Here is a 25,070-nt window from a genome sequence, read left to right as displayed (position 1 = left end):
CTCTTGCTGCTTACATGCCATATAACATGGTTACGTACACTGATGCGTTTCCAGTTCCAACATATATGCACATAAATTTAAGCCATATAAATCACATATAAACTCATATTAATTAGAAAGTCTTCCACAATATTGTATATGTTGGACCACGCAGCCCATGTAAGTATCTTCTTTTATATATAAAATGACTGAGGAAACTAAATTATATATGTAAAGAAAATCTTCAAGTGCATAAACATGAAAAATTGATAATTTTGAAATAATCCCAACTTTCATAGGTCCAGATGTATGTATATATTGATGCATAAACATACAAAATTTCTAATAGGCAAGTATTAAGCATGATATATGTATATATAAGTACATTTAGATTGATGCCTCAAACTTAAACCAATTTTGTAGGGTTTGAGGTCCTAAATTTTTTACGCTAACTATATGTCGGGGCCCAGTGGTTGTTAGGATTTATTTTAAAATTATCAATATTGGTTATATTTGTGGACTTGGAAGCATATCCTTTCTTATGTTTTTTTTGTTTCCCTTTGATTTTCTTCTCTATCTATCTAGGTCCTGTTTCTTATTATTAATTTGTCCACATGATCAGCTTTTGATTTTTCAACACGGATATATTGCTCATAACTTGATAACACAGGATGTTAAAATAACACGTGAATGGTATACTATGAGCAAGAGGGTGAATTCAATCATCAAATTGTTGGAGTAGATTTCTTGTTTTCTTAAAGTCATTTTAACACATATTGGGTGGTCCAAACTCCAAACTGGCAAATTCAATCCATCCATGGAGAATTAATGTTCTTGATAAATCATATTTTGTTTTTGTTGAAAATTTGGCTAGCAAAGAGAACCAAAGTGAAACCCATGTGAATAAAGTGTCCTTAGAAGCTAGCCTGCAAATGTAGTGAGTGGAGAACCTTTATGGAGTGCATTAGATAACCCATTGGTCAATATGTTATTATCTATATATCTGTATGCATTTGTAACAATTTGATTGAAATTGGAAAAATAGATAGCAAGTCCATTATTTTATTACGAGCTTTATTTATGCTCTATAAGGATCTTAAACTAATATCCTTATAATTTATTTCTAACAACAAAAAGGACTCGGACAAACTATCTAGATAAATAGTTGGCACTAAGCCACAACAGCAATATCCTTGTTGAGTCTTGCTTCTTTAACTTGGTGAGCATCTGAAGCTTTGATAATCTTCAACCTCAAGGGTGGGACACTAATTAGAGTTGTACACCTCAAGCCCATTCGTTATGTAAGCCCATTTTGTTAAGATGGCCCATCTATTTTGAGAGGCCCATTTGTTGGATACCCTAGCTGCCTCATATAAATACCTTGTCTTCTCTTTTGGAGACTCAAGTTTCTTTCTCCATCTCTTCTCTTATCGGTGGCAATGTCTCCTCCTCATTCACCGACTTTCCTTGCTGCTTCGTGCGACCTCTCCTTGCTGATTTGTTTCCTTGATGATGTATGCGATGATCTCTTTGCCATTTTCTAGACTGCGCCTCATCAATTTTCTTCTCTATATATTCAGTATGGCCTAAGCTTTGGAGGTAAGCTTTTACAATTGATTCATTCTTGCTTCTCGCCTTATCTTCGTGATTCTTGTTCCTTTGTGGAATCTACTTCGTGTAGAACATTCTATTGGCAAGGGGGTTTTTGTTTTGGCCAAGAGAGAGCGGCAATTTGGTTGGTTCGGGGCTGGGTTTTTCGTTGGGGCTTGGTGGCTCTATTCTCGGTGTTGCCTAAGTGGTGGTTTTATAGCCCAGATCTGAGCCTTGATCCATTGTCTTAGTGACTGCCATTCGTTGGTCGAAACAGGAAGTTTACTTCGTGTTCTTCTTGTTGCTATTAATGGTTTACTTTTTTTTTATTTTGGTTTTGTGCACTAACCTTGTTTTGTAGGTGCTTTTGCTATCAACAATTGGTATCAGAGCGTGGGTTGCCTCTTGGGTAGTCTCGATTCAAGCTAAGATTTGAAAAACCTCTTAGTTTTCCTGATTGATTTTGCGGTAAGGGTTTCGTTTAAAATCTGGTTTTGTGTTCCTTCGATTGCTTTGTGCTAAGTTCGATTTGGGGTGTTCCAACCCCATAGCTGAGATTGACCTTCGGAGGAGGTCCGTCCTGACTGGCTCGTGCAAGCCCACTCGCTGGCCAGCGGCGGCGCGTGTCGTTACAGGCGGCGGCCCATGGATGCCGGTAGGTCAGTTATTTTGCTCCATATTTGTTCCTGCTCTGACCCGTGTTCATACTAGATCCATATTTGAGATCTAGCCTAGTAAATTAGTATTAGTTGTGTTTGATATTTTTTCTACAGTTTATGTTCCGTATTGTTCTATGAAATTCCTTTCTGTGCCTATATAATTTGTTGTGTGCAATTTATTCAGATAATCTGTTGTGTGATATTTGTTATTCTGTGCCTATATAGCTTGTTGTGTGCAATCAGTTTTAGAATACTATTTTTGTTAATAAAATCAGTTTATCTGTATTTGTTTAACCCTATTCTTATTTTGATTTGTTATCCCTTTGTGAATCTGCTGCCTTAGTTAAATTTAAACTATGTGTTTGCATTAAGTTAACTAGGCTGCATATTTCCTGTGTAGTACATATACTTAGTGAATATGACCACACATCACTTTGAGATGGGTATTTTCAATAGGAAGGGGGATTTCTCAATATGGCAACAGAAAATGAAGGGTATCTTAGTACAGTTAAAGGTTTCTAAGGCTATAGATGAAAAATATCCTGAAAATTTCACAGATAAACAAAAACTAGAAGCTGATGAAATTGCTTCTTCTTCCATAATTTTGCATTTTTTTGACTTAGTTTTATGAAAAGTAGGAAAACTTGAGACCACTAAAGAATTTTGGAAAAAATTAGAGAAATTATATGTTAAGAAATTCACCCTTAATAAGCTTTATTTGCTTGAAAGTTTATTTAGTTTTAAGATTAACCCCTTTAGAGATCTAGATGACAACTTAGATGTCTTTAACAAGTTGGTTCAAGATATTATAAATTGTGGTGAAACAGTGTCAGAGAAATACAAGGCAATTACTTTGTTGAATGTCATTCCTGATACTTATAAAGAAGTTAAAAATGCCATTAAATATGGTAGGGACACGTTAACATATGAAATTGTCATAGATTCTCTTAGGAGTAAGGAAATGGAATTAAGGAATGAGAGAAAATATGGTGAGGTCAATCAAGAGGAAGGTAGCAAGAAAGGGAAAGGTATGTCAAAATCCAAAACCCAAGGGAATGGTAAGAAGTGTTGCAGTTGTGGGAAAGCCGGACACTTCATTAAGAATTGTTATGCTGAAAAAAGGAAAAAAATTGAGAGAGATCATGAAGAGGCAAATGTGATTACCTCTTATGAGTCAATGGATAAGGATTGTGTGTTCGTCATTCCGTTTTAGAGAAAGGTCGAGTATCCTTATTTCCACCATCTCGAGCAAGGTGGAGAGTCAATCCTAACCTAAGTGGTAGGATGAGGTAGATCCTAGCCTAAGTAGGAAGATGAGAGAAATCCTAGCCTAAGTGAGGGGATGAGAGAGATCTTACCCTAAGTGGGAAGATTAGTGAAATCCTAACCTAAGTGGGATGGAGAGAGCGCTAGCTCAAGTTTATGCATTTGTTGCATGTTTATATGAATCTATTTCCTGTGTGGATGAATGCATTTGTTGCATGTGTTAGTTTCTTATTGCTTGTGTGTGTTGGCCTCATTAGGAATCAAAGTGGAGATTGTTGAGTTTGTGTTTCCTAATGAGGCCCAAGGTAGTAACGATGTTTCGAGCAGGTATAATCTTCATAGGCTTCGGCCGGTGATTGAAGCATTAACCCATATCATCACTTATTGACAACACAATTAGAAGTCGAGTCATAAGCCCATTTACCATCTCTTTTGAAGAGAACTGGGCCTTAGCCCATTTGCTCAAGAGATGGAGAAGCCCAACCTATTGCTTTGTGCAAGCCTATTTGTTATGGAAGCCCATTTTGTTGAGATGACCCATCTTTTTTTAGAGGCCCATTTGTTGGATGCCCTAGTTGCCTCATATAAATACCTTGTTTTTTTCTTTTGGAGACTCTAGTTTCTCTATCTCTCTTTCTCCTCTTATCGGTGACGATGTCTCCTCCTCATTCATCAGCTTTCCTTGCCGCTTCGTGCAACATCTCTTTGCTAATTTATTTTTTTGATGATGTATGCGGTGATCTCCTTGCCATTTTCTGGACCATGCCTCGTCAATTTTCTTCTCTATATATTCGATATGGCCGAATCTTAGGAGGTAAGCTTTTACGATTGATTCATTCTTGCTTCTTGCCCTATCTTCGTGATTCTTTTTCCTTTGTGGAGTCTACTTTGTGTAGAGCATTCTATTGGCAAGGGGGTTTCGATTTTGGCCGAGAGAGAAGGGTGATTTGGGTGGTTGGGTTTTTCATTCGGGCTTGGTGCATCTATTCTCGATATTGCCTAAGTGGTGGTTCAATAGCCTAGATCTGAGCTTTGATCCACTGTCTTCGTGACTATCATTCGTTGGCCGAAATAGGGAGTTTACTTCGTGTTCTTCTTGTTACTATTATCGGTTTACTTTTTTTAGTTTTGATTTTTTACACTAACCTTGTTTTGTAGGTGCTTCTGCTATCAACACAATGCCTACTTCATAGTTGTAGTCGGTAGGATGGAATAGCATTTGCTAACCCAGTGATGAATCCGTTCAACATATAGACCACCATCGTGTCCATTGATGGTTGGTACGAGGTAGTATTCGGTTCCAGTGACGACTTTGTTGCCAGAGAAGTCATAAAAAAGCTCGGCCATTAATTTATATACGACAAAATGATCAAATAGGATAGGAAGATGCCACTTTCCATTGAAGTTTAATTGTTCGGGTAGAAATTAAAGCTGAGTGGCTTGAATTTATAGAGCTTGAAAAAGTGTCACGGTATGTATGTATATTCATGCATGCAATATATATATATATATTTATATATATAATATCAATTTTGCTTTGTTTTCTTGGAGGCCATTATTTTTGTCAGCTAGCTATATGTTGGGGACCGGTAGAAGTTGAATTGATTTTAAGGTTATCAATATTGTTGTCTTGTTGACATTCGTGGACTTGAAATTATATACTTTCTTATGATTTTTGTTTTCCGTTTGATTTCTTGTCTACCTATCCTATCCAGGTCCTGTTTCTTGGATTAAAAATCTGTCTGTCCACATCAGGACCACATGCATGATCAGCTTTTGATTTTTCTTTGCGGATATACTGCTCCTAACTTTGTTATTATTCTCAGCTTTTGATTTTTATGTCATTATTTTTGTCAGCTTTGGCCATCGGCCATGGCAAAACTTAAAGCCATGGCCATTCAGATATGGCCAAGCAATCGAAAAGCCGCGGTCTGAGGGATTGAAATCGGTGACAATGGCGGAGGATGAAAACAAGAGACTCATAGCGGCCATGCTTAATGACCCAAAATCGGCAGCAACCCATGGTAACCAGCGACATGAATGGCCGCGACATACGTGGTTGCCAGCGACATTCCAGCTTGTCTCAAACACAAGCAATAAACATACCAAAATTTTGCAGAAAATAACAATATATTTCCCCAATCAAAAATCATTATACAATGATATTTTCAATAAATAAGGTAGAGATACAATAGGCAATGATACCAACTCTTAGAAAAATTAAATAAAACACACTTACCTCCAACCACTATTTGTATGAAAAACCTGTATTAAAGTTGATTAGGATGCTTCCAATCAATCAGTCAAATATACAATAATGGTGTGTGCCTTCAAATTTGGACTTGATTGGGGATCCAATCCGCTTTTATTGTCTGTATAATTGTGTTATTTTTATAATAGAGGAACTCTCTATTTATAGATTGATTAAATGTCTATCTTCATTCAAACTAATCCTATCAAATTAGTTTGATTCAATTTGAAAAATAATTATTATTTTTTTTCTAATAGATAAATATTGGGAGATAATTATTTAATGATTTAAATAATATTTCTCAGATAAATAAGATCATCTAATGATTAATCTAATAAAAAATTACATGCATGATCACCTTTTGATTTTTCTTTACGGATATACTGTTCATAATTTTGTTATTATTCTTTTGGTTATCGCACCATCACGAGCGCCCCCACTGTTCAGTCTCACGATTTCAGTAGAAGAAGTAAATCAGAGAACCTAGCAAGTAGGTTTTGACCCTTAGCACAATCGCAAATGTAAGGACAACAAATATTTTTCATTTTTAGAGTTATTTTTTGTCTACTGAACTATCTCCTAGATAGAACTTGAACATGAAACTTAGGGACTCATAGAGCAACACCCCAACAATTCTTCCTTTTTCACTTGATGTACGCCCAAAGCAACTTTGTTATTATTCTTATGTTGATAAGAGTTTGCGATAGTATAATATGTGACATACTGTGAGTTAAAAAAAAAAAACAAAAAAAACTTCAATCATTGATTTATTGTGGAGGAGACTATATTTGAGGAGATGTCAGGGACGAAGTGAAAGCGGCATTTATTTCTCTATCATCAATTTTCACGTGACTTAAGTTCATGATGTATATGTACTGTTTATGCATTATATATGCTTGTTTTTTTTCCTTGTCTGACTATATATCCACGAAATGGATTATTAATTATTCTTCCAAAGTTGCCTATGATTGTCCTACCGATACTGTTCAAAATTTGAATTTATTACATTAATGTGTAGAACGTGTATTGGTAAATTGTATGTAAAATAGTTAAATAGTACATTAATGTGTGAAAAATGTTATGGTAGTTCTGTATATATAAATTAAATAAAAAATAATTATAAGACGATCCAATGGAGCTGAGATTTGCTGTCCTCAAAAGATGTCTCATTCTTTGCTCATCTAATCAAATGCAGCCACATCATCCATTTTTAAATATCAAACAAAAAAATTATAAATGACATATATATTGATTATATATATGTTATTTGATTTTATAATTTTTTTTAAAAAAATAGTATTTGAAAATGGATGATGTGATTGTATTTGATTGGGTGGACAGAAAATGAGACAGACTTTGAGGACAACAAATCTCAGTTCTGATCCAACCTACATTAATTTATATAAGATAAAATAATAAAATGGGCAAAGTTTCTTGAGCTGCAGAATGAATTTGCAAAGTTTAGTTTGAGCTAGAATGAGCTTTAGATGGTTTAACACTTGTCAACAATTTAATAAATGTTTAGCTGGATTTTTCTTTATATATATATATATATATATCTTTTGTAATTGAATCCAAAATTAGATATTTCAAAATTCTAAATTTAGATAAACAAGTCTCAATCATGATAATACATTTAAAATCATAACAATGACTTTTGTCTACTAATCAGTGGTTATTTATTTATTTAAGTAAAAATTCTACAGTTCTATTCATCATCATTCTACTCGTTTGTTAGAAATTCTATCTTTTTATGTATTAATCAACATACATCGGATCATTACAATAAAATCATTTAGTTTAGTTGTCATTATTTTTCTAAGCTAGATTACAATTCATAAATTTGAATATTTTTTTCCTTGTCTGACTGTCCATGAAATGGATTATTAATTTAGCCTTTTGTTTTTGTTGAAAATTTGGCTCACAAAAACAGATAATCTAAAGTGAAAAGGGATGTTTGAATGAGGTGTCATTAGGAGCTGGCCGGTGTGTTATACTACAAGAATCATGATAGAGGGTAGGTTAAGAATGTGGCTTGTGGATATATATATATATATATATGTAGCTTTTTTTTCTTAAAAAATGATGTAGCTTGCATTTTTAGAGGTTGGATTGGATTCTTTCAATTTTATCTTTTTAAATTAAACATTATTTATTGAGTTAATGGGTCAAAATGAAAATAAGTGAGACTTAATTAAATGTTTTATTTTAATAAAATAATTCCTTTAATTATTTCTCATTTCGTCCCTACAGCTAGTCAGTAAAATTGAATTAATGCACGTGTAATTAGTTGTGTGTCTATTGTTAATTTCTTTATTATCTCTGTAAATGAAGATTAGGGTGACTTCATTAATGGTTGATTAGTGCATATTTTTTAATTGTCGTTATAATTCACGGTCATGCCTTGTGCCATGGCACCAATCACATGTCATCATTAATTACTGATACAATTGATGATATTTCAAATTATTAAATTCCTAGAATATTCGTTGAGATTTTAAATTAAAATAATTTGTACTTAATTAACATGTCATGAGCCATAAGAAGATTTGGGAGCGAGGAAAGGAGAAGGAAGGAGAGTAGTAGCAGCAGTGAGCTCTTCATTTTGTTGATGTTTTTCAAGACTTTCTTCTCTTTTTTTGTGGGCAGAAAAGCAAAGCTAGAGTAGCTTGAATTTATAGAGATGGAAGATGAGAAAAAAATTATATTATGATCAGATCAATTTATTGTGGAGGAGACTATAGTTGAGGAGATGCCGGGACCAAGTGAAAGCAACATTTATTTCTCTATCATCAATTTTAATGTGACTTAGGTTCATGATGTATATGTACTGTTTATGCATTATGCTTGTTTTTTTTTTTTTTCCTTGTCTGGCTGTCCATGCAATGGATTATTAATTATTCTTCCAATATTGTCTTTGATTATCCTTCTGATATATATATTGCTTACAATTTTAATTTATTATACATGATTGTATGTAAAATAGTTAAATAAAAAATCAATGTGTATAACGTGTAAGGTAGTTCAGTATATATAAATTAAATGCAAAATAATTATAGTGTTCCAACATACATTAATTTATGTAGGATAAAACAATCAAATGGTTATAGTTTCCTGAGTTGCAGATTGAATTTACAAGGTTTAGAGAGTTTGGGAACGAGGAAAGGAGAAGGCAAGAGAGTACCAATACTAGTGATCAGCTCTTCATTTTGTTGATGTTTTTCAAGGGTTTTTTATTTTTTTTATTTTTTATTATGGGTAGAGAAAATCAAAACTGAATAGAAATGAAAGCTGAGGTTCACGATGTATGTGTACTGTTTATGCATTATGCTTTTTTGTTTTTTTCCTTATCTGACTGTCCACGAAATGGATTATTAATTATTCTTCCAATGTAACCTATGATTATCCTACTGATATACTGTTCAAAATTTGAATTTATTACATTAATGTGTAAAACATGTTTTGGTAAATTGTATGTAAAATAGTTAAATGGTATATCAATGTATAAAATGTATATGGTAGTTTTGTCTATATAAACTAAATACAAAATAATTATAAGGTGGTTCAACGTACATTAATTTATGTAGAACAACATAATCAAATAGTTAGAGTTTCTTAAGCTGCAGAATGAATTTACGAGATTTAGTTTGAGTTAGACTGAGCTGGGGATGATTTAACACTTGTTAACAATTTATAGTTCACTTTATTGAGGTTTAATTATTTGTCCTCATATTTTACTCTCTTTTTTTTCTTTTTCTAATGAAGAAAATAGGTCCACCAAAGGAGGGAAGAAATTTTCGGGGAAGGGATAAAGTTGATCAATAATTTAATAAATATTTAGCTGGATTTTCTTGTTGAACCAAGTTGTTCCAATCAACCTATTGTGTATTTTGATATTTAATAAAATATAATTTTAGTAAAATTATTTTTAGTATGTTTAAAACCCCTAATGAATTTTTGATACTTGTTAAGTATTATAGTATTTTGTGTATCAAAACGAACTAAGAAATACTATTTGATTTTAAGTAAAATATTAGCACATTATAAGGGAACATATAAGAAAATGTTTTCCTTTTGGAAAACTAACTCCCAGTATTTTCATAGCTAGTATTCATTATTGTGAAAATGATTTTTAGTGAATTTTTCAAGTAATGAAAAATATGTTTTTGGAAGTACTAAAATCGTCAAAACCGAAATTTGTTCTAAAATCCAAAATCTACTTTCTTATCTATTTGGATTTTGATTTTTTAGATATTTTTATTAAATTCAAATGGAGGTACTTTGTTATTTACATTTATGTATTAAAGTAAATGGAAGGTAAAACATAAATAAAAAAAAATGTGGACATTTACTTAAACTAAATAAATGTAAATATCTTGTAATGAATTTATGCTATGTATTGTATTATCAAAGCAAATCTTATTTTTTTCTGAAATCTAGACTGATAGTCAACTCCCGGTGAGGGACAGTCGACTGTAAGTCAAAATGGCAGTCGACTGTGGATGTGCATCAGTCAACATAACCGAGCATTATTTGTGCAGAGTCTATGTAGCCGAGAGTGGGTTTTGGCCAGTCGACTGTCGAGTCGACTGTGGGTGTCACGGAGTCGATTGTTAGTTAGAGCAGTCGACTGCCAGACTCCAACGGTCGGATTTTTGGAGCCGTTGCAGGTCATTTTGGGAGCCTCAATATAAATATCAAAAGGAGAAATCTTGAGAAAGCTAATGCTCTACCATTTCCTATCTTCCTAAAGCACACCCAAGCTCTCAAGCAATCAATCAAAGCAATCCAAGGTCCAATGAGCTTCAAATTAAGATCTATCTATTGGAGCCTCAAGGCAAAGAAGAAGTTTTCTTCTTATTGGTAACTTGTATCATTTCATTTTGCCTTGTATATTGTTCTTGTATTGATATCCATTATAGTCCAAGTGTGTTGGACATATGATTGATTTATTTGTATTAGATTGTGGATTGTGAGTGGCATCCTAGAGCCCAAGTAATTTAGGTGTATTATTGTGTTGTATTAGTTTTCGAGGTGACCTAAGGGAAAACCTCGGGGTGTACAAGTTTGCTAGGTGTTTTTGTGTGGAAACCTAGTGGTGGTTTTAGTGGAACCTCAAGTGTCGGTTTGACCTTGAGAGAGTGGAGTAGGTGTTGGATATATCGAACCACTATATATCTTGTGTTTATATTGTGGTTGTTTGTGTATTTATATTGCTATTATTTCCAAACAACATATATATTTATAACAAGTGTATTTTGTGTATAAGAAAATCTCAAGAGTTTTAAAAAGGAAAGAATCAATTCAATAAGTTCTTAATCACTCAATTCACCCCCTATTTTGAGTGGCTATTGTGTGTGTCAAGGGACCAATATTTCTTTATATATATATATATATATCTTTTATAATTGAATCCAAGATTAGATATTTCAAAATTTTAGATTTAGATAAATAAGTCTCAATGATCAGAATACATTTTAAATTTTAACAATGACTTTTGTCTACTAATCAAAAGTTATTTATTTATTTAAGTGAAAATTCTACGATTCTACTCATCATCCTTCTACTCATTTGTTAGAAATTCTATCTTTTCATGCATTAATCAAGATACATCGGATTATTACGATAAAATCATTTAGTTTGACTGTCGTTATTTTTTTAAGCTAGTTATACATTTGGGACATGTGCAAATTATATGATTTAGTTTCCCCTATCATTTTACATATAAGAGAAAATAATTATATGGGGTGCTTGGTCCAACATATACAATAAATTTCTAATTGATAAGATTTTATATGTTATCTATATATAAATTTGCACGCAATGATTCTATTTTAAGCAACTTAATATAGAATCATCAATAATCAAACCAATAGCTCAAGTAGCTCTTACAAAAATTGTTAGAATTTGTTTACATATAATTCAATTGATCTAAGAGAATGGTTGTAGTTAACCTCATTTTCCTTTTCTTTCATAGAAAATATTATAAATTTATATGTCGTTGCTTGCGTCATGGGCAATGTATGATTTGATTAAATAAAAAAGTATAAATAAAAATTTGATTGCAAAGACAAGTAGAGTCACAAAAAACAATAGAGTAACACTATAAGAAATTCGAGATTTAGAGATGAAAATTTTCTTTGTTATTTTGTGGCCGAACAACAATGGAATCGCAACGAATTATGAAAAAAGAATTTCATAAAATTAGGGATGGATTAGTGACGAAACAATATTTTGTTGCTAATGTAATTAAAAAAATAAAAACAAATAAATTTTTAATTTTTTAGTGACGAAAATAATAATCCATCGCTAAAATTCGCTACGAACAGGTGTTTCTGTCGCTAAGTTTTAATAATAAAAAAATTAAAAATGCTGAAGAAGTCTAAGCCCAGATTAGGTACTACTCCATCCACGACCCTAAGCTCCAACTTATTGGGAGGGAGGTCGAAATAGCCACAATCGCTGCCTTGACCTCAACAACACTAACAACAACAGTAGCAATGGCCCCACTCACAGCAAAAACAACAGTAGAACAACGAGAGGCTAGCCAGGTTTGTGGAAAAGAGGTCACAAATGAGGCTTCAAATGCTCCCGCTATTGGGTCAAAGAGAGGGCTAGATCAACAACAGCAGTGGGAGGATGATAGGAACAAAAGGGCTAGAGTCCCGGAGACAGAGGCAACTCTTGAGATGATGGCTGGAGCGGCCTATTTCAATGCCCTCCTGGACGAGATGCCCACACTCATGGGCACGTCCACCAGGCCTCTGGAGCGGGAGGAGATGAAGGGAACGACGCTCTATGACTATATAGCTTGCTACAACTTCCTGGTAAGTTCTTTTATTTCTCATCCCCTTTGCTTTGTTCTTTTCATGAGCTAACCCTTTTTGTCTTGTAGACCTCTCTTGCTGCCATGAAAGCCAAGAAGCTGCAGGTGGATTTTGAGGGACGGCTCCAGGTAGGGAACATCTCATTTAAGGGCGAAGTAAAAAAGCTCGAGGAAGAAAAGAAGTCTCAACCTGCCGAGCTCCTTGAAGCTTAGAAGAAGATTGAGGGCTTCGAGATGCAGCTGAGAGAGGTGTATCAAAGAAATAAGAACCTTGATGAGGAGCTCCACTGGGACAAGAACATGTGGGAGTTTGCCAACTCCAAGCTCACCAGCGTGCTAAATAAAGCCAAATAGGAGCTGCAGAAGGTCGAAAACGAGCTGAAGCGGGCCGAGGCTCGAGCCGACAAATGTGAGCGAATGGCGGTCGAAGCCATCGATGAGATCAAGGCAGGTGTGGAAGCCCCGGATAAACCAAGCACGCGAAGAAGCCGTATCTGACACCTACTCAGGATTCCTCTACACCTTATGGTTGAAGCATCCAGAAATTGACTTCTCCTTCTTCGGTGAAGAGGTTGTTGAGGAGGTGAAATGGTATGTGGCTGAAGCTGCTAAGGATGCCGAGGCTTCCACCTCATTGGATCCATCTGAGGTCGTCCCACCAACCGCCGATGCCGAGGTCCAGCCAACTGAAGTAGTAGCTCCTACTAGTTAGGTTTTCTTTTTTGTTTTTTGTTTTTTTGTAACATAAGCATTTTCATCAATGAAATTGAATATTTTATGAACTTGTATCTTTTGCTTCAATTCTACCGCGAACTCAAGCCAATTAGACTCAAAGTTTAAATAAGACTTGATGAGACAATCTTGATAATATAACTTGAGCTGATCTTTGTGACTTAACTTTAAAACGAGCTTCAAGAAGCTTTCATATATTAGGATAAGCTCAAAGGTATAATTTGGAAGAAGTCTTTAAGAATATGAATTGAGAATGAATCTTCCGAACATAAGTTAAGTTAAATCCATAGAATTCCTAGCTCGCATCTTAGCAAGCTTGAAATAGCTCATCAATGATAGACGTGATAATCAATAATCAATATGTGTCTGATAAGTTGCGAACAACCATACTTGGACAAAGCACGACAACCCTTAGTTAACACATCTTGACAACATAATATTTGAATCATAGTGAAAACCTTGCCGAGATATACGTCCATATAGATCGCCTTGCAATCTTAGCTAAAGTACCATGGCTGAACAGCTCATGATTGATGAACATGATAATTGATAATCAGGATGCATGTCCAGTAGGTCGCCAACAGCCTTACTTAGGCAAGCTAAGACGAACCTCAACTAACAGATTCTGACAAAATAACATATAAGTCATAATGAAAACCTTGCCAAGATACACTACAAAAAAACACAGTTTTAACGACGAAAATTTTCTTCGCTAAAACATAAAAAAATTTTAAACGTAAATAAAAAATAAAATTATTAAAAATTTATATAAATATAATTTTTTTTAATTGTAAAAAAATTAACAAAAAAAATTATTTTCTAAATAAATAAATTTAAAAGAAAAAATAAAAATAAAATTTGTAAACATAAATCAAAAATAAAATTTTAAAAAAATTATATAAATAAAAATTTAAATATAAAAAAAATTCATTTTTAATTATTATTCAAAATTTGTTTATTTTATATATATTTAAATAAAATTTATATATAAATAAAATGGATTATAATTAACAATTTTCATTAATTAATTAAATAAAAATTAAACTTTACTATAATCATTAATTTAAAAAAAATTAAAATTTATATAAATTTATAAAATAACAAAACTGAATTTATAATTCAAATTGATTAATTTATAAATATTCAGTTATAATCATCATCATTACAATCATCAATTTGTTCCTTATTATTAGAAAATTGATTACAAGGTCCTAGTTGAATCAACGGTCCAGGTTGCTAATAAGATGTGCTAGGTTGTCACGCTATCATCTGTTCCTGCCACTAACGTAGCTGCACATTCTTATTTCTCTCCTTTGTTAGCTTGGTCCGAGCGGAATACAACTCCTTATCCATCCGAATCCGTGCGGAATACAACTCCTCATCCATCCAAGTCCGAGCAGAATGCAGCTCATTTTGCACCTCGACCACCTGGGTCCGAGCAGAATACAACTCCTCATTCATCTGGGTGACTGTTAATCTCATTTGTTCTAATTTCGACAACAACTCATATGAACCACTAGAGCTATTATCGGATCCAACCGGGAAGAACTACCTACCTTGAGAGCTGAGACCCTTCTTATTCCTACCAGAGACAGCCTGATAAAAAATCTGACGTTCATCGACTGTAGGTAGAGAGGACAACTCACTACCGCCGGCTGATGCCGAAGATGCCTCTACACTTAATCTCTCGAACGCCTCATATATATATAAATTAAAACATTGACGTTGTCAATTAATAAAAAAAATTAAATTGTAATGTTAATTAAATTGTACATAAATACAATTACCGCGACAGCCTTTGATTTATTATCAACCCACACTTCTTGTCTTTCATCATCCTTCCGAGTGTGGGTTCTCCTGAAAATCTCAAATTCATTGGGTTCACGGTCTAATTCTCTTGCCTGCATGACAAATATATGAAGTAAATAAAAAATATATAAATCATTATATAAGTTTATAAAATTTACATTTAAGTGTAAAAATTAATTATCATCCGGCTATTGTACTTTTTGTACAATAGTTTTAATGATGAAAAACATATATTGGTTTAATCCCTAAGTCACGAGTCAAGTATGTGGTTTTCAATATATATCAATTTCAATATCAAGTTTCACTATGTGAAAATGAAAATCCTGTTTTGACTAAGTCTGGAAGGTTAGCACCTTATAAGGAGAAGTATAAGATAATGTTTTCTTTTTAGAAAACTAACTCTTGGTAATTTGATATCTAACATTCATTAGTGCTAAAACGATTTTTAATGAATTTTTCAATAAATAGAAAGTATATATTTTGGAGGCGGTATTATTGTTAATGTAATACCCCATGTTCGTATGAGGCTGCCACGTAATTTTGATAGGTTTAGAATACCGAAAAAATTGGTTTGATAGTAGTTATTAGTACCGAATCGGCTGTAGGGAATACTTCGGAGTGAAATTGTTTAAGAAAAATGATATGGTCTCGATGAGCGTTCCGAAATAAGATTTATGGTATAAAAAGAAATTGGATCGGGAACAGTTTTCGGTACAGCTAAAATACAGCTATTATTTAGGCTACAAAACCGAATCGTTATAGGAGACTCCTGAAAAATCAACGAAACCCTAGGGGGGCTCCGGTTTTGCGTAATAAGCAACCCTTTAGTGATTTCAGGATAAAACGACAGCCCGGTGAGGACATTGGAGCCAAATCATCTATATCGAGTAAAATTTAAGTTATTAATTATGAATTCTCAGTATTAAAATGCAAGTTTAATCGGTGTTTGAGGGCATAGTTGCAATAAGAAAATTCTCAAGTGATATTAAAATAAATTAGGGATTATATGTAATTTTCTTAAGTTTAAATATGTAATTTATTAGCATAATACATAATTATACATATATATATATATACGCATGTGCGCGGCCAGCTTCTGAGAAGCATTAATGGCCGCGATTTTGGGCTGCAATTGGACGATCATGGCAGTAGGATTTAAGGAAAATGGTTGCAGCGGGATTCAAGGAGATTTGGCAGCCGATTTTGAGGGATTATGCAATTAATGTAATGAAATATATATCTATATGTATGTACCATCGTGAGCAGTGGCCGACTATAAATAGAGAAGAAGCAATCGGCCATTTGCAGCAAGGAGTTGTGGTCGATAGCTGAGAGGAGAGCCGAGAGAGAGAGTCGCAAGTGAGAGGGAGGCTGATCGGTGGCTGCCCCAAAGCAGCAAGCGGCCATAGCCGCAAGCTTCAAGCGGCCATGGCCGCAAGTTCGAGCGGAACAGGGCAGCAGCGAGAAAGATGATTGCGGAGGCTAGCGACGATGCTGGGCTGCGCAAGAGGAGGCACGCGGTGACACGGGCAAACGGCGGCAAGGCTGGCAGGCGATCGGAGGAGCTGCAAGCTCGCGGCGGCAGCCATGGCCGCGAGCTCGCAGTGGCTGGGCAGCGAACCAGCGGCGGCCGCGAGCAGCAGCTCGCGGCGGTGTGGGGTGCGGCGGTCTAGAAGGCCGAAGCGGTCGGCGGTCGAGGCGCGCGGAGGCGCTGGCAACAGCGGCGGCCGCAGGCGCTGGGCGCGGGAAGTTGCAGGGAGAAGAAGGAAGAAGAAGGAGAAGGGAGGAAGAAGAGAAAGAAAAAGAAAAAGAAAAGAAAAGAAAGAAAAAGGAAAAGAAAGAAAAAATGGAGAAAAAAATAGAAAAAAATGCTAGAAAAATTCTGAAAAATAGGACTTGGGAATTTAGTAATTTTTCAAAGATTTTGGCAAGAAATATGGTTTGGGCACGCTTTTTCGAGGATATGACACGCATATCGAGGAAACCGGAGATGCTAAGTCAAGGTGAGTAAAATTCTCTAAAAAATTTCAGAAATTCCAAAATATTATTTTATGAATTTTTGTAGTGAAATATTTGAGAAAATATTTTAGAAATATTTAATCTGGATTTATTGAGGAAAAAATAGGAAGAAATAGAGAGAAAATTATAGAAAATTCCAAAAATTATGAAAAAATAGGGTTTAATGTTTATTTAAATAATTATGGTGATTAGGATACTTTGAGGCTGAAGTTGAAGAGACTCATGCAAATTTTAAGATTGGCACGCAAATCGAGGCAAGGCACGGATATCGAGATAGCCCGATAAGTTCTAGAAGGTAAGTGGTACTTCCTCAAAAATGTTTTCATCATATTGACATGCCCTGATATGTATCCATCACGTAGACTGCATACATGACTATGAAATGCATAAATACACGTTGATATCATCGCTCACACGCATATGAGGCCGTAGGGAGTACGAATTGGCGCCGCTACCTTACCAAGGGTGCACCCATACACCCCGGCTTCGAAAGAGGTGGCCGCTAAAATGGTAGGTAGCATGAGGGGTTCAGTTGACATCTACGATGAAAGACATTGCATACACTCATAACATAGCATTATGTACCCTTACTTAGATGGTTCATCATCTAACTTGGGTTCGCCCCTGGAACATTTAACGTTCCAGTTGGGACTTGCAGAGATGATTCCGAGATTGGTGATATGTGGTGACGCGAGACGTCGAAAAGCGAGCAAATGTACCATGTTATGTTAGTAGTCTAAGAATTATGTATATTGTATTTATTGTCAGACGCTTATGAATTAACTTTGTAATGAATGTCATGTCTAGTTATTATTATATGAGCAGGTTCGATTCAGCTTCCGCTTTGTATTTATTTCTAGTGTAGATATCTCGCACTAGATAAGGTCTTAGGGAATTTCAGGATAATGTAAAGATAAAAAAAAAAAAAAATAAATAAATAAATAAACCAAATTTCCTAAGGCATAACACGCCCTGAAGAAGTGGGCTGTTACAGTTAAAACTTGAGTTTGGACTAAAACTCAAAATCTACTTTCTTATTGATTTGGATTTTGATTTTTTAAGTATTTTTATTGAATCCAAATAGGGGGTACTTTGTTATTTACATTTATGTATTAAAGTAAATGGAGGTAAAATATAAATAAAAGAAAATGTGGATTGTGCTTTCAAGCAAATCATTCTAAATATCTGTCATGTTTCCATGCATGTTTTGAAACCCCTTTGAAAAGTTTTTCAATGTTTTCAGTGTATGTTATTTCGAAACATCTATGCAATGTATGTGTTCTCAATTCAGGTTTTGAACCATGTTTTGAAACCTATATGTCTATGTTTCGAAACCTCATTTCTAGAGAGGTATATCTCGAAACATATATGCATTATGTTTCGAAACCTCATTTCTAGAGAGGTACTTTTCGAAATCTATTATGTCATGTTTCGAAACCTCTGACATTCTGTCAGCAAATCATTTGAAAACCGAGATGCATTTGTTTTGCAATTGTGTTTTACTCTCTATCATTTGTTTAATCCATTCTCCATGCTCTAAGAGATTCAAATTTGAATTTGAATGTGAGTGCTTATAAAATATTCAAAGTGGGCATAAGACTTTGACTCCCACTCAATGTTGTCTCCAAGTGCTTTGTCTAGCTGGAAGCTTGTATGTTTCAAAACCTATTGTCCATGTTTCGAAACCTACTTTTTTGTCTTGTCTCCAAAGACTTTTTTGTCTATCTCTTGGTATAAATAGCAGGTATTTGAAGACAAGATGAGATCCATAGAGAGACAACAAGACATAACAAGTGAGCACACACTAGAGACACACACACAAGCACAAATAATCTAAATCCGTTTGACAAGATTTCAAAGAAGATCCATCCATTCCTAGATGTGTATTGTGATGTGAAAAAAGGAGAAGCAAGTGCAAACAACGAGTATCATCCTCCAGCTCTCCTCACCTCAAGTTAAGAGGTTTGTACAACCATATTAGTAAGATATTCATTGCTATACATTCCATTGGATTGTAAAGATAAACTTTAGTTATCATGATTATTGTAAGGTTTGAGTTTAGCTTAAAAACTCATTTGGTGTAAAGGTTTGAGTTGAGCCTAAAACTCATTGTGTCAAAGGTTTGAGTTTAGCCTTAAAACTCACTTGGTATAAGGTTTGAGTTAATCCCGTAAAAACTCACTTGGTGCTAGATTTGAGTTAAGCCTGTAAAAACTCACATTGTAAGGTTTTGGATGAATCGTGATAAAACCCTTGTTGTGGTGATCACTAGTAAAAGTGATTGGGATTGCAAATCATTCAAGTGGGTAAGCTTGAAGGTAGTGGAGTAGGCGGGTGTCGAACCACTATATATCTTGTGTGCAAAGTGTTCTTTAGCTTTCATGTATCATTATTGCCTATTGCACATGCTTGCATAAGTTTTGTTATCAAAGTCTAAAATAGTTTTCTTGAGAACAAGTTTATATATATACATAGAAAACCTATCTTTGATATACAAACATCTTTGGTATACTCTTACTTATGTAAATCATCATTGCTAAAGATCATTAGTTTGAAATATAAGGTAAAAAATTTCGAATCAAGCAAAACAGTAAAGTATATTTCGAAACATATGAAGTAGGTTTCGAAACCTACTTAACAGAAAGGTTTATTTCGAAACATATATCCTATATTTCGAAACATAGTGTTTTGCCATCAATCAAAGTTTTAAAGTATCAAAAATTTACCTAATCCCAATTCACCCCCCCTCTTGGGATATATTTGCCATCATTAGGAACCAACACATCCTTCTTCGGCTCTCGGTGAAAGTAATGGATCCGCCTGTGTGGACTGACCCATCAGTCTCGGAGGCGCGATTCTTCTTCTTTTGTTCTACTCGCTTCTTGTATTCGTTTTCATCCCACTTACCCTGTAATGCTCGCTGCATCATCGGATCCATCCACTCGCCCTTATCTGCACTTCCTTTAATTTTATTCAAATTATTTCTAAAACTTCTCCGATTAGATTTATTCCAAGTGATCCATATATGATCACTCTCATCGGGTTGCCACTTAAACTCCTTCTACAAGAAATAAAAAATAAATAAACATGTATAATTTTTTTTTGAAACTTTCTATATTTAATAATTACAATTATACTTATGCTAAATTCGTCCAGCCACATCCGTCGTGTTAATTCAGGCACGTCATCCCAATGAAGCCAAGCTTTAGTGTACCGTCTCTTCTAAAGCTTTGATTGTACACCTGGTGGGCCAACCTCAAAGAAAAAACTTTAAAACCAATATTTATCAAGTAAGAAATTGCATTTTTGTGTATAACAATCACAAACAAATAATTAAAAATAATATATATAAGATACTCACTGATCACAATTCTAATTGCACGATAAGTCTACTCGGTGATCAGCTCGGTCGGTATTAACTGGCTCAGATGGAGTGGGGTCAACATTCTGCGCAAGAAAAAATGTCGAAGGATGTGCATGTGGTGTAGGCATAAATGAGCATGGGTTACCTCCTAGGGGATGAAAGTAGACCCATGATAGAGAACAAAATGTGGTGCACTCTCAAGTGGGTGGGATGTGGATGAGACTGTAGTATAACCCATATGATATGGCATAGAGGGAAATGATTGTTGGAACTAAGGCATGGGAACAAAAGCATGTGGGTGCGATGGTTGAGGATATAAAGGAGTAGACGGAACATGTGTGGAGACAAAAGAAGAAGACTGTGAACCAGCATTACTAGGATCTGGGGAAGGTGTGTCCTTATAGGATCGATGTCTTCCTCTACCCTTACTACCCTTGCTTGGTTCAGGCAATAAATGTCCTAACATCTGTTTTTGATAATTACATGAAACATAAAAATATGGTAAAACGTACAAGGTCACAGATATTCAAAAGTACAAAAGATATTATATTATAACATATATAAGTGAATTCACATATTCATAAATATATCAATATTCTTCTACAAATTCATCAGACAATATATCAATATATAAGTGCATTCACATATTCATAAATATATCAATATTCATCAGACAATAACTCTTCTTCATCATCTTCTGATATAGATTCTTCCTCTACATCATCATCTTCTTCTTGTTGAACAATATTTGAAACATTTATTTCCTCAACTATCCCATATAAATCTTATAAACTTCCTCTAAAGTCATCATTTTGATCAATTTGCAGGAGTTCTAGTATTTCAATATCCTCCTAAAAAGGTTCTTCCATGTTAGCTTCGAGAGCCATTATTGTAGGTCGTGCCTTTGTTTTAATAACAACCATCCAATCACATTTATCACGGCAAGTGTTGGGGTATGACGCGTAATATACTTGTTTAACTTGTTGAGCAAAAATAAAATGATCATATTTCTTATACCTTCTTGACGATCGAACCTCGACAATACCATACTTTTCATGGATTTTTGGTTCCTTGAGGACTTGGATCGTACCATTCACATTTGAACATAACTACCATTTTGATTGGTAAACCTGTATATTCCAATTCAATTATGTCTACAATTTTTCCGTAATAATAGGTCTCTGAGGATCCAACCCTTGTCCGAGGAATGCAAATATCAAAATTTTTGGTAGATCTACTACTACTCCATTCGACAGTATAGAATTTATATCCATTCACGAAATACATTGGTCAATACCACACGTTTGGAGTCGGTCCCTATCCTATGTTCTGAATTAATGAATCTGTAATAACTTGAGTATTCGAATTAACCTGAAAAAACGTTTGAATCACTTAATGTATTTTTAAAATTCAATAAAAAAATAATATAGTATGAAGTAATTAACATACTTGATGATGAAACTACTTAGGAAAATCTTTCTCGATTTGTTTGTTTATTTCTGCGTTTGTGATATTTGAAGATAGCTGAAGCAATAGATTGATGTATATGCTAAAACATTTAAATGATGTATCAATCAAATAATATGAACTTATAAATATATTAATTTAAATTTTAATTCTTACTTGATATAAGGTTCGACCTCTAGAGTATTCAACAAAATATATAATTTGGCAGCTTCAAACTCTTTCCCATCCATCCACTTGATTTTCACTACTCCCGCAACACGGCCTGGATAATTGAACACGAAAATTTGTGGATATAAAGAATTTCCCCCATCATCATTTCGAGGGACTCTCATTCTTCTTAATGGAACATTTGGTGCAAAATAATACGAACTGAATGTGGACGTCTCCTTAATTAAATATGCCTCACATATAGATCATTCTACACGAGTTTTATTGCGGACCTTCTTTTTTAAAGTGTTGAGTAACCTAAATTAGTCAAAGATCTCTTCAATATATGAAAATTTTTGTATCTTTAAAAATAAACAATTCAAATGATATCAAACATACCTTTCATGGGATACATCCATCTGTATTGTGCTGGCCCCCTACTTTTGCTTCATAAATTAAGTGCACTAGGAGATGCTCCATTGGGTTAAACCATCTAGGAGGAAATACACGCTATAATTTGCATAAAATGATGGGTATATTTTGTTCCATAACATCTAGGTGTTCAATCCTCAATACCGTTGAGCAAATGTCTTTGAAAAAATGGCATAACTCAGTGACTGGATTCCAAATTCGATCTGGTAATGCTAAAAATGCCGTTGGAAGTAATCGCTCCATGAAAACATAACAATCATGACTTTTCAATCCAAATAACTTTGCGTTTCTCATATCAACGCACTTACCCAATCTGGAAGCATATCCATTAGGGAGTTTAAGTTCTTTTATCTACGTAAAAACACTTAACTTTTGTTCCCTTGTGAATGTATATTGGGCCTTGGGTTTCCAATACTTACCCCCGCCACGGTCTATTAGTTCAAGTTCTTTCCGCCTACAATATTCTTTAAGGTCCATTCTAGCCTTTTTATTATCTTTAATTTTACTCTTCAAATCTATTATTGTATTAAAAGATTGTTAAAAATATTTTTCTCAATATGCATGACATCTAAGTTATGTCAGATCGTATTATTTTTTCAATATGGCAATTCCTAGAAAATACTCCGTTTTGTCCAATTGTGCTCAACACCATACCTAGGAATCTCACAGTCCTGTAGCTGGAGGATAGATAGAAAATTACAGACTCTCTGAAAACGGTATCTCCAATTAATCGTGGTGGTGAAGAAGAATTATCTACTCTATTTTTTTCTAAATGCACTTGTATTTCTCTGAAAGGCATGATCCATGTAGCGACCCGTAAATTGCGATTTAATTTAATTATTCATTATTGGGGTAATTTAATTTAAAAGAAATATTAAAATAACTTGTTGTTATAAATAAAAATAAATTATGTGATTTTAAGGAAATAAGAAATTAAGATAATTAATTATGTTATTTTAGAAATTTTCTGGAATAAGAAAAAAATTGAAATAAGTTAAATTGTAGGATTTTTAGAAGTTTCGAGTGTTAGTGTAAATATTATAGGGGGGTGTGTGTGAATAATGGAAGTTGGAGGGTGCTGGAGCGAATTCCAAAAAGGGCCGAAAAGTCACCTTAAATATAACGTAAGGCATATATATGTTGACTCGCGTGCGGGCGCAAGTGGTCGCGCACGAGGTGGCCAGGCAGTGGACGTGGGTTCGATTTCGCGGGTGGGCAGGCGCGCGAGGCTGGAATTTTGGCTGATTTATTTCAGTTACTGGGCGTCGAAACGACATTGTTTCAATTGAGGCGGTGGCCTCCCAGCAGCTGGCCCGCGCGCTGCCACGTGACGCCCTCTCTTCCACTCCTTTTTGCACGAATTTAAAGCCTAAATCGGGCATTCTTAATGCAGTAGAATCAGCAGCAAATTTTGGAAGAAAAGCAGTGTGCGCGCGAGAGAAAAATTGGAAGATTTTGGTGGAAATTCAGGATTAAATCAAGTTTAATCAAGGAATTAATTTTCTAGGTATCTAGAGAAACTAGTAATTAATATTCTATGCGGTCAAAATTTCATTTAGAGCCCAATTTTGTTAATTTTGACAGATAATTTTGGGTATTGCAGTGTGTATAATTTTTACCGTGTTGGGTTGAAACAAGTCTAAGGATATCTTCGTAAAGGCAAGTTCTTTATACCCTATTCGTCGATTTCTTCGTTGTCGACTTATTTGACCTCCCTTCATTTGTTTCGGTTGTCAATAAATTGTGGAATTTAAAATGGTTTGTTTTAAAATTTAATTTATTAAATTGGTCTTAAGGATTTTATTTGTTGGTTGCCTACGGGGCTTTGTGCCACCCCCAAGCCTATGGGAATAATGCCGTACTCACCCAGGGTTAGGTTCTTAGCTGATCGGGTATTATTATGGATTTTGGTTGCTTATAGGCTAGAGCAGTTGAGCAGTGGGGACAAGGATCGGCGGTTCGGTGTCGGTATGACTATTGTACGGTCTATCTTAGGCAGTCGGCTGGTCTCTCCTAGTCACTGACCGTTGACCGGTGCCAAGCACTGTTGACTAGCTCTGCCGATACGTGATTATAGCATGACCGGTATCATTTTATTCTTGTTGCATGTTTTGGTGTGCACATGGGTACGGGCTGCATGTTGGGGTTTTCATGATCTGGTTATACTTGGTCACGGACATCCTAGCTTGATTATGATGCATCCAACACGAGCATATGTGTAATACCCCGAGGGCCCAGATGAGTTAATATATATCGAGGATAGTGTAAGAAAGGAAACAACACCACTTGGATACCTTTTGGGCTGAATGTTGGCAAAGAACTCCCATGTTAAGCGTGTTTGACCTGGGGTAATCCAAGGATGGGTGACCCCCCTGGGAAGTTCGTGTAGGTCCATCAGGGTAAGTTGTTCCGGTCCTTCCTATCGCTCGATACGGGATGTTACAATATGCATCGCGTGTGGTTTACTATATGGGCAGAGCATAGCCTGATGCCTGGATGTATGGGCGCCATGTATCACGTTGATGCTTA

At 34.8% G+C, this 25,070-nt stretch overlaps 1 long non-coding RNA gene across 3 annotated transcripts; it reads left to right on the top strand.

The window, feature by feature from the left end:
* Positions 1-1,409: 1,409 nt before the first annotated feature.
* Positions 1,410-5,867, top strand: LOC127796672 (uncharacterized). Of its 3 annotated transcripts, XR_008022047.1 has the most exons (3): positions 1,410-1,578; positions 1,931-2,224; positions 5,352-5,867. It is a non-coding gene; the product is annotated as an uncharacterized LOC127796672 (long non-coding RNA). The 3 variants fall into 3 exon arrangements; XR_008022046.1 differs by having other exon boundaries at positions 1,410-2,224; XR_008022048.1 differs by having other exon boundaries at positions 1,410-2,224; positions 4,653-5,867.
* Positions 5,868-25,070: the final 19,203 nt, after the last annotated feature.

Source organism: Diospyros lotus, chromosome 3 (assembly GCF_014633365.1).
Source record: "Diospyros lotus cultivar Yz01 chromosome 3, ASM1463336v1, whole genome shotgun sequence".
Classification (NCBI taxonomy): domain Eukaryota; kingdom Viridiplantae; phylum Streptophyta; class Magnoliopsida; order Ericales; family Ebenaceae; genus Diospyros; species Diospyros lotus.
Note: the sequence above shows the minus strand (reverse complement) of the source record. Positions and strands in the feature narration are given on the sequence as shown.